Here is an 11,624-nt window from a genome sequence, read left to right as displayed (position 1 = left end):
AACTATTTCATTTTTTATATGAAATAGCATTTAACAGATATCAGAATCTAAGTTCTTCTTTACTTCTGATCCATACTGGTGCTTATGATTCATTATAGTGAAAAGCATGCATATGAACATTTTAAAAATGAGAAAATTCATTTCCATTAGTGAGTAATAGTGAGCCTGGCCAAAGCTGCAAAAAACTGTTTGGAAAAAAAGTTCAAATGTAAATAATTATGTATGTATAAATGGAAAATGAATAGAAAACTTATATTAACTATGTTTAGGTGAAAGTGCAGGAGGAAATGCAACACCAAAAAGCAATGTATTTCAAAAATGAAAATCCACAATGAACTTTTCTATCCAGTAGTGTCCTACTTTCAGCACCTTTTTATTTTGTTCATTTAAGATTAAAGTAATTAAAATATTGAGCCATAATCTAATGCAGATTTAAGCCCACTGATTTTCCTTGGCCAAAATGCCTGTTTAAATTCAGTGATATTTAAAATAGAGTTTCTAAATATGGTGTTCTTCAACTTTCATAATTCCCCACCAAATAGGACCAGTGTATCTAGAGGCAAATTAAATCATAGTTTGGGTTAGGAATTTTTCAAGCAGTTCATTTTAATACATGTTTATTTATTTATTACATAGACATCTGCACTCACATGTACAGTTGCAGCATCTATAAACAACTTTCCAAAACATCCATGTGTATTCATCTGTTGTAATGCAACATCCTACATACTGGTACATAAGGATTCTTGTTCATTGATTTCTTCTTTTGATATAACACAACCATTGTAGTAGACAAGCTTCATACTATATATCAGTAGTCCTACAATTACAATGGACTGATACAGTGGGATGATGAGTTGTAGCATCCATATATGACCAAGTAGAATAATTAATACAGATGTCTGCCAAGTAATTGGAATTCTATTTCCTGCTCAAAAATTCACATTTAACCCTGATTTATTTTAAGCTTGATCTAGTGACCATATATTGGAATGAATGATAAGAATGTAAAATGATGTACAGTAAATAGCAATAGCACTTAGACTTATATACCACTTCATAGTGCTTTGCAGCACTCTCTAAGCGGTTTACAGAGTCAGCATATTGCTGCCAACAATCTGGCTCCTCATTTTACTGGCCTTGGAAGGATGGAAGGCTGAGGCAACCTTGAGCCGCTCAGAATGGAACTCCTGGAGTGAGCAGTGAGTTAGCCTGCAGTTCTGCCTTCTAAGCTCTGATGCATCAATTGACATTTTAGATTCTGATATAAGAAATGTGTTTGGAGCTAGAGCCAGATTCATTTATGCTATTTAAAAACATAAAGGGAAACCAGTTGAGTTTCTAGAAGAAGAAAAAAACAGGGCACTGATACCAGAATCGAATATGAAATATGAGCAGTAAAGAAAATGTCATTGTCAGTCAAGCTATTACAGCAACTTAAAATTCCAATATTTTTAAAGTTATAAGATCTGTAAAATACATGTGAGCGCCATATAATGTTTATTGGAGTTTTTAAAAAATTTATTTTCCAGAGAACAGCTGTATAGTCTGCTAATCAAGAATTGCTGTAGAAAATATGGGTTGTCAAATCACTTTTTGATCAAGCGTGGTAAGTTCGTGAAAGTCCATGATCCAAATATTAGTAAACAAGGTAAGAAGGGCAAAAATAGGATTCACATGAAACTAGCACAGTACTATGCTTAATGGAAAAGGTGAGGCCTATTGAGAATCAAGGGCATGGCAAGAAACTACTATTTATTGACATGATCAGCAGAACTTATTTTTGCAAGGCCAAGGTTTACTGGGGAGTGAATGTGGCCAAGATACTAGTAGGTGTATAGCAAACATTGAGGCCTTTGCATCCAACTTCTGGACAAATCATATTTTATTGTGGGAATAGGAGGATATTTCTGGACATCAATAGTTGCTTGAAGCACTACATTGTTGCTGTTGATGTTTTTTTGTGCCTGGGCTTTATTGAAAATCACTTGTCTATGCTGATGATTGAGAAGTCTAGCTAAATTTGCATGATATGTCATCCATGGTTAAATGAACCACAGTTTACTCAACTAAGTTCCCAAGATCATATGACTACATTCTCTCACCATACTAGGCTACAATGTGATTTTTTAGTGAGTGGCTCAGAGAAAAGCATTTGCAAAACTCATGCTATTGCAAGAAAACGATATGATTATATCCACCTGGCCACCATATTCTCCCCAAGATAATTATTCTTTAGTGAATAGTGTATTCCGAGAAGAAATCTTTTGTGAATCCTAACTCTAGTGTGATGGACATGCATTTTTTTTTCTCAACCAAAGGCCATTCTTGACTTTTCAGTGGCATGATGGAAGCTATAGTCCATGAAAGAGTTATGAGGTCTGGAGAAAAAAAACTAGATTTATATTTAAATTAAATGTGTTGAAATTATTATTTAGGCATTTATTTTTACTATTTTCATACAAATCAATTTCTTTTTGCCTTGCTGTCAGATAAAGAATTACAATTTAGCAAAAGTATTTGAATACAGTAATTTGGGGGTCTGCATACAAGGCTTTCAGACACTATTTGTAATTGCGCCCTCAAGTTGTGAACCCTATGAAGATTAATAAGGCTCTTCTTTCAGAAAGATTTATTCAGAGGTAATCTTTACATTATTAAAGAGATTTAGAAGTAATTGTAGTCAGAATTACAGTTTTGAGCATGCTTTTGTGTAGTCTTTTTTTAAAAAGTGGGGGAACATCTGCCTTCAATTTCCTCAAGTTATAAGGAAAAAGCAATAACTTAGCAGCAACATTTGCAAATAAATTATTTTGTTATTCCAAAACTAAACTATGTACTTTATTCTTATTTTGAAAATATAAATGAATGTATAAAAAGCTAATATCTTTAGACCAAGGTTCATGCACAGTCTTTGAACAATGACATTTATTTTTAACTTCAGAATAAATGAATTCTTGATCATTTAAAAAAAGTGAATCTACATTATTCTGCTTGTTTAAACATGAATGGAGCCATTGCTTTTTTTTTTAGCAAAACACTGCATACCTGGTGACACAATGGTTTGGATGCAGTACTGCAGGCTAATTCTGCTGACTGCCCCAGTAGTTCGGCAGTTCGAATCTCACCAGCTCAAGGTTGACTCAGCCTTCCATTCTTCCAAGATTGGTAAAATGAGGACCCAGATTGTTGGTGGCAATATGCTGACTCTGTAAACCACTTAGAGAGGGCTGTAAAGCACAATGAAGCGGTATGTAAGTCAAAGTGCTATTGCTATACGTAAAAGATTCTCGCCGAATATTTCCTCAGTTCAGCATTTCTACTCTCATCCCATTATAGTGCCTGCATAGAAAACTTAACATGAACCAGAGAGCCAGTCAGCCTCTTTTCCCATCTATTGCATTACAACAAATGTATGCTGCTTTTGCCTCTTTCTCTTTGGAGTTGGATATTAATAGATTTTTTTCAGAGTTCGTTACCAGGTGCTTGAAGGTAACTGTTGCTACTCCTGTATAGGGGGAATGTGTGAACCAGGTCTGATGATGTCTCACTTTCTATACGCAAGCTTTACTCATCATTCCCATTACCACAGCATTTACCTTGATTTCTTTCAAAATATGCACAACACTTCTGAACCATACTTACACCAGGAACACAACTCAGGTTGACTTTTATAGATTAGAATTCCCATTTCATTTAATCTATATTATTAATCTATATTAACCTCCAACTATTGAATGTCTAGCTATCAACACTGCCAAAATATGCTTTCCCGCCCTCCCCATTGTGTCTGCAGATTTAATAGAAACTCTGTTTTTATAAAGTGGAATGAATAACAGTAGCCCAAGAGGTTCAGAAACATGTCCTCAGTTATTTAATTGGGATACTGGATACTCTGAGTAGCATTTGATTTAGTGGAAGGTAGATTTTTATCATCTTCCAATAACTCTTTATTGAAAATCATATCCCATTTTTCTAAAGGTGTATCTGCTTCTCCCATCTTTCCCAATTATGGCAGCAATGTTCACCTTTTATAGGAGAAAGCACTTCTGCCTCTGGCACTGTAAAATAGCTGAATATATCCAGCAATCCTCATAAAACCAAACAGCCATCGAGTTTGGCAAAACCTAATAAATCCTACCCGCCAATATTGTCAAAACTTAGCCAAGTATTTTTGATTGTGAACTACATCACACCCTTTGAATTATTAGGATTTCATCATAAGATCCTGTTGCACTTTCCTTGAATGATGTACCTCTTGGATTGTATGTAGACAGAAATAGATGTGGGAGATGTTAGTGGTTGTTCTGCAGTCATATGTAATTAAATTGAACTTTGAAATTACAAAACATACCAAACCAGGTCCTTTAGAAGGTGCCATAGGCAATATGACCTTAAATTGTCAATTATTAATCCTTCACTAAAATTAATTTAGCCTTAATCTTTTGGCTTGTGCTTGTTGTGTTAAAGAACACTGTTTACATTTTATTGCCTGAATGTTGGATACAATTAAAGCACATTAATTTTATTTCTCCTGCAATGGCAATTATCTAATCAGTATTAAAACCAAATATATTGCTGACCACAAATGCAATGGGGTGGTGGTGTCATTATTAATTGGACAGCTGGGTTAGCTTATGTTTCCCAGTAATAGAGGAAGATGAGCATTCCATAAGGTCCTAAATTTATTAACACTTCATATACTGAAAAAGATATCTAAAATTTGACTTTCCAAGGCTGATTATAGTCATTTTATTATTATTTTTTTAAAAAGCCATTGAATTCAGTAGATCCAAATATTACTCTAATTACAGTTTTAGCACTTGCATGGTAAGCTATTGAGATATTAAAATTTCCAGATTTTTGATAGTTCTTATATATGAATTGTGTGGAATGCATGAAGTTTGTATTTCTGATGAGGTTTTTTTAAAATAGTATTTTCTTCTTCATTGCCCTTAGATGATTACATACACAACAGTTTCATTCTGAGTGTCTGTAAAGTGATTCTGTATAGCCAATAGGTGAAATTTAAAAGGCTTGAAAGAAATAGATTTTTTTAAAAAAATGACAAAAGGCCTAATTTTTAATGGTATTGCTGTCTAATTTTGGGGATGGCATTAAAAAAGCATGTAATCATGTCCAATAAATAACCAGGAATATAATTTAAATTCTATTTTGAGTTTTTCTGGTTTTAAACTAAAGATATATAAGATAAATCTGAAAGCTTTTGTTATAATTATGTATATCTTGTATACATTATACATTAGTTTACTATCTGTTACTTTTAAAGTAGAAATCTAACTTTTTTAGAATTGAAAATTCCTAGTTTCAAATTCTTTTAATGTAATGTTGCTGCTTTGTATTACTTTTCTACTGTATGTTTTAATTATATAGTTCTTTATTAAGAAAATTTGGAGTAAAATAAACTTGTTCTCTAGAGTCATTCTGTCTCATATTAAATATAATGGCGATATTCTAGTTCTTAATAACAAAATAAAGTCCTTGTTATTTAAGTGTGACTGTCTACAGATCAGGTTCTTATATCATCATCATCACTCATGAGTTACTCTACCATGGAGTTAACATACCATATAGATGATGTAAATTCTAAAATTAATTAAACTAATTGGCGAAACAAATTCTGAAATTATGAATTAAAATATTAACATATTTCAAATTTTTAATTATAAAATAAAATATTAAAATACAGCTCTTAAATGAGAAAACATGTTCCAGAACAGTAAAAGATGGGCAAGATCAAATACATTGTTACACAGTGTTGTTGGTAGTATTGTTCCCCCCCCCACTCTCTCTCTCAAGCAATAACATTCAATATATTGTGCAAGGGGCAGAGATTTCAGATTCGAGCTTCCTTCAAGCAGGCATTTGCCGGTGTATTAGGCTAATAAAGGACTTTTAAGGTAAATAATGCCTCAGAGTCACTTGAAAAGCCCATAGGTTGGAAACTTGACATCCTCTCTCTCTCTCTCTCTCTCTCTCTCTCTCTCTCTCTCTCTCTCTCTCTCTCTCTCTCTCTGTGTGTGTGTGTGTGTGTGTGTTTCTGTATGCATATGTCTATCTAACTATCATCTGTATTGTGGGTGCGGTGGGGTCAAAAGGTTCTGGTCCCAGGCTCTGGATGATTGTGAATTTGCATTACTCTCACACTCAACAGGGAGGAGAACTGGCATGCTGGGCATAATCAGATCCTGAAGATCTGAGCTTCCTTTCTCTGGTCCAGCATACCAGTCTCTTCTGTGGTGGGCTGGAGAAATGAAACTTCAATCTCTGGGATCCACACTTCCTTTCTCTGGCCCAATTCCCTCTTGCACACAGTGAGGAGGGGAACTGGCGCACAGCACCAGAGTAATGGTTGGACCTTCTTTTCCCTGTCCCATTGTTCCAGTTCTCTTCCCCACAGAGGGGAGGGGAACACCTGCAGTGGGTTGGAGGAACAAAATTCAAATCCTAACAATCCAAGTTTAGTTTTTCCAGCCCAACAGAGGAATTCTCTTCTGCACTTGGAGAGGAGCTGCCTGCCCTCTTTTGGCATGCAGATCTTTCACTCATCCATTTAATGTGGTTGCTAGTGACTGTATCTTGGAGAGCTGGAATAGTAGCCATTGAGTGAGGTGATCATGTGGGCACCTCTCTGAATGACCAAAATAATTTACAACCCAAATTCTGGAGCCAATTGTGGTTATAAGTCAAGGATTACCTGTGGTCTGACTTCTGTTGAAGGGAATATGCAACATGTTGAACTTTTTAAAAAGGTTTCAAAGTACTCCAAATAGACTTCCAGGGTCAGACTGGAAATGGCTCTGTAAATAGTGGAGCCAATTGCCGATTAATTGCTCTAAAAAAGTTAGATACCTTCAAAATATCAAGGCTGGAAACATAGTGAATACCTTCTATCATTAATATAAGAAAATGAAAAAAATGGTAATCTTTTTTATTTATTTTAATAAATAAAAAATGGAAGAATGTTTTGGCTACAGAAAGTTTAAAATGGTTAAGGACTCAGAAAACATTGGATTTTGAAAATTAAGACTTTGAGATTCATTTTAAACAATAAATACATTTTTGAAGGAAAGAAAAACTGTTTTTGATATCGAAGACATAGCAAGGAATCTATGATTTTTCAGGAACTACATTAGGATGCTGAATCAATAGCATCTGCTGTGTTGTCTCTTTTTGGGAACAGATTGTTTCCAGAAGAAGAGACTATAGAAAAAGATATGCAAGAAATCTATCTGAGAACAATATGAACAAGAATTTGAATAAGGATTTGTCATTATACATTAAACATAAAATAAAAATTTGAGAAGGAAGTAAAAATGACAATCACAGAGTAATTTCTTTTTACAGGACATACAAAGAAGAGATGAGAGGAGATGAGATAAGATAACCATTATTGTCATTTTTTTTATTGTGGGCACAATGGCACACATGAAAAATGAAATTTAGTTGCTCGCTCTCAAAGTGAAACATACATGACACACACCTAAACATACTATATACAACATATGTATAGACACACACTCTTACATATACATAACAAATATTCAATACTGTCCATCTTGAATATATTTATTTATTTAATTGAATTTCTATACCGCCCTTCTCCTGAAGGACCCAGGGCAGTGTACAGGGCAATAAAAGCACTACATACAAAAGTTAAAAGTAAGATTAAATTAATTAAGCCCTAACAATAAATAATTAAAAATACCCCAAACCCTTAAACCAGGCCGGCCTGTTCAAATAAGTAGGTTTTCAGATCGCGGCGGAAAGAACAAAGGTCGGGAGCCATCCGGAGCTCAACCAGTAATTGATTCCAAAGGGCTGGTGCGCCCACAGAGAATGCTCTCCCCCTGGGGGCCGCAAGCCGACACTCTCTGACCGACGGCACACTGAGGAGGCCCTCTCTGTGGGAGCGCACAGGACAAAGGGAAGATGACGCCGGCAGCAGGTGCTCCCGTAAGTAATCCGGACCCATGCCATTTAGGGCTTTATAGGTCATCACCAGCACCTTGAATCTCACCCGGAGGGCAACTGGAAGCCAATGCAGCTCACGGAGAAGAGGTGTTACATGGGAGTATCGGGAGACCCCCATCACAACTCGTGCGGCCGCATTCTGCACCAGCTGAAGCCTCTGAGTGGTCCTCAAGGGCAGCCCCATGTACAGAGCATTGCAGTAGTCTATACGAGAGGTCACGAGCGCATGAGTGACTGTACGCAGGGCATCCCGGTCCAGATAGGGTCGCAAGGGGCGCACCAGGCGAACCTGGGCAAAAGCCCCCCTGGTCACAGCTCCTACATGGTCTTCCAAACTGAGCTGTGAGTCCAGGAGGACACCCAAGTTGTGAGCCCTATCTACGCAAGGAGGAAGTTTGAAAGTTCATAAGGTTAATGCTGTATGGATGTTCTGCTGGATGTTCTGCTACGGATACCACGGAGCCTCCTCCCAGAAAGTAACAAGGAAAACAGGTCGTGAAGAGGATGTGTAGTGTCCCAGATAATCTTGTGGACTCTGCTCAAACAATGCTTCTGTGCTATGTCCTGGATGGGAGGAAGGGAACTGCTAATGATCTTTTCAGCCATCCTCACCACTCTCTGCACCGCCTTCCTGTCTGAAGCAGTGATGCTTCCAAACCAGACTGTGATGCTGTATGACAGGATGCTCTCAATTGTCCCTCTGTAGAAAGTGGTAAGGACAGGGGAAGAAAGATGTGCTTTTCTCATGCAACACAGAAAATGCAGGTGCTGCTGTGCCCGCTTCACCAGTTTCTCACTGTTGAGCGACCAAGCCAGCCTACTCGTTTACTGCACACCCAGGAATTTGATGCTGGTAACCCTCTCCACAGGTGAATCATTAATACACAGAGAAGTGTGGCTGTGCCTGCCTTTTCTGAAATCGACAATGATCTCTTTGGTTTTTCCGGTATTTAAAGCTAGGCTGTTTTCCTTATACCAGTTCACCAACCGCTCAACCTCCTTGTGGTAAGCTTCCACCTTGTCGTCATGAATAAGGCCCACTTCACAATATGGTTGGTGGCAAACCTAGCACAACAGTCATGGGTCAACAGGGTGAACAGCAGTGGACTTAGGACGCTGTTTTGAAACAAGGATCAACAATCTTCTGAATGGATTGAAGAGCAAGGTTGATTTATATTAAAAAAGGAACATAAAGTTGGTTTATTTGATTAGAGTTAAAATGGGAAATGTTATTTTGGATAGTTCTTTTCAAATTTGCTGACATCTGGACTGGAAAAATGTTCTGTACTGGGTTTGCTTACAGTTAACAAGGTGTTTAAGCCTTCTTCCCTAGAGTTTCAGTATCTATCCTAATCTGAGAGCATTTAAAATGACTTTGTATGAAACTGTCCTTTCATTTAAAGTAAGGTGTATTTTGAGCTGGTTTTCTTTAAGGGAGAAATTGTCCCTCTTTGTCATGTTCAATTTTATTTACTTTTGTTCACACCAGGATACTGGGACCACTTTATGCCTTCTAAATGTGCATTTGCTTACAGTTAAGAATCAATAATGTGGAATGCTGAGTTTTGGATCTTTTAATCAATGTAATCAATCTGTTTGGGCTCTGGACTTTTTGGTGATACCTGGACTGGTGAAGAAGTTTCTTATTGGATTTGCCTAAAGTTAAGGATGAGTTGTGGGGTGAAGTGTTTTACATCTGCTAATTAAAAGGAGGTGAAGAAAGTATTCGCTTTCTTGGTTTTTTTTCTCTCTCTCTTTTTCTTGTATTCTTGCACCCATTTCTTTATCTTTTTTGTTTTCTTATTATTGTAATTAAAACCTTTAATAAAATTATTTTAAAAAGTACTCCGAATAGAGATCAAAGTCATGTTTTACTTAAATTGAGTTCCAAGCTATGATGTACTCGCTTAATGCAGACTTCTGAAACTGAGTAACTTCCAGATGTGCTAGGAATGTTGGCTGAAAATTCTGCAAATATTTTCCACACATCTGGAGATTACAAGTCTTAGAAATGACTAGTTTCCATCATGGTTACATTTATGTCACAAATGTTATGCATTACATTACATTGATAAAAACATGGCTTTGAAATGGGACCTGCATTATTTATGAACAAATCTGTTTAATAACTCTTATGGCTATTAAAGCTTTCCTGTGGATACAAATGTTAGAACTCTAATTTCTCTACTTGTTGGATTTACTGAGTGAGATAAGGCAATCAGAACAATACTGGAAATTTATTTATTTTATTTTATTTTAATTCCATTTATATCCCGCCCTTCTCCGAAGACTCAGGGCGGCTTACAAGCTTAGCAGTAGCCTTCATTCTATGTATATGCCTGCTTATTAGGGCTTTCATACACCTTCCAAGCGGCATTATTACAAAGTCAGCTTAATTGCCCCCAACAATCTGGGTCCTCATTTTACCTACCTGGGAAGGATGGAAGGCTGAGTCAACCTTGAGCCTGGTGGGACTTGAACCTGCACTAATTGCAGGCAGCTGGTGTTACTTAAGGAGGCATTAGCCCACTGCTCCACCAAGGCTCTTATTTGCCAACCACTACAATCTACAAGCAAAAGTAGGGCAGTCTATTGCTCTCTTGACGCTTGAAAGTATAAAATCATTTCTGTACAATCATTCCAATTGTCGTGCACCACCCAGAGTCACGTTTGGTAAAATGGAAAGCTATGCAAATTTTATTAATAAAATAAATAAATTTCTAATCTAAACTTCTTGAACTCAAATTGTCCTCTCTTGAGTTGCATGCAAAACATGCATTTTGGAGCTGGTTTGAATTCAAGATACACCCAAACTTAGCAAAACAACCGTTTTGAACTTGCAATAGAGCTTTTTGAATAACAAATTATTTAAATTCAGAATACTTTATATAACACTACTTGAAATTCTGTCTTCTACACAATTTTACTTTCTGTTACTCTGTCAAAACAAAGATGATATTAGACACCGATATGCCTCTTTCCAGCATATAGCTTTGGCACAGCAGAGCATCAGTGTCAGTATCTTCTTTGTTTCCAAGAGCTCCTACTGTGGATGATGGGGAAGTCTGTTTTGCCTTCTGGCTAATGTATATTTTTATTGGCAATGTCCATTACGGCAGCCATTTTGTGAACATACATATCTTCATCCATTGGAGCTGTCCGTTAGGCTTTCATAAAACTTAGGTTCATGGAACCTATTTTACCTCTAGATTGTGATCACAATTTTCATTGCAAAACTCATGGATCCATTCCTTCTAGCAACTGTTGGCCTTTATGAATGTTATACTGAATTTATTTTAAGACTGGAAGGTTTACTTCTGTTGAATTACACAATGTAGTGTGGTCCCACTAAAGTACACACAAATGCTAATGTGCTCGCAGATAGCACTTTTAGTGGACTTGAAGTTCCCTACGCCCTCTTTTTATTAAAAAGAAAATATTTTAACCAGAAAGGTGGGGAGTTGGCAAGTTACAAAGCAAAATCTTTGCTTCTGAACCCCAAATGAACCTTATAAGCTTTCTTAGAAAATAAAATTGATGGGTAGCTTCCCTATTTTGTTGAAAACTGAATGATCTGCTTTCTTTAGAGAAAATCAAGCAACCAAGGGCAATAACAGAGTGAGGTATGG

Source organism: Vipera ursinii (assembly GCF_947247035.1).
Source record: "Vipera ursinii genome assembly, chromosome: 4".
NCBI classification, from domain to species: Eukaryota; Metazoa; Chordata; class Lepidosauria; order Squamata; family Viperidae; genus Vipera; species Vipera ursinii.
The sequence above is the reverse complement of the archived record's forward strand: the minus strand, read 5'-3'. Positions refer to the sequence as shown.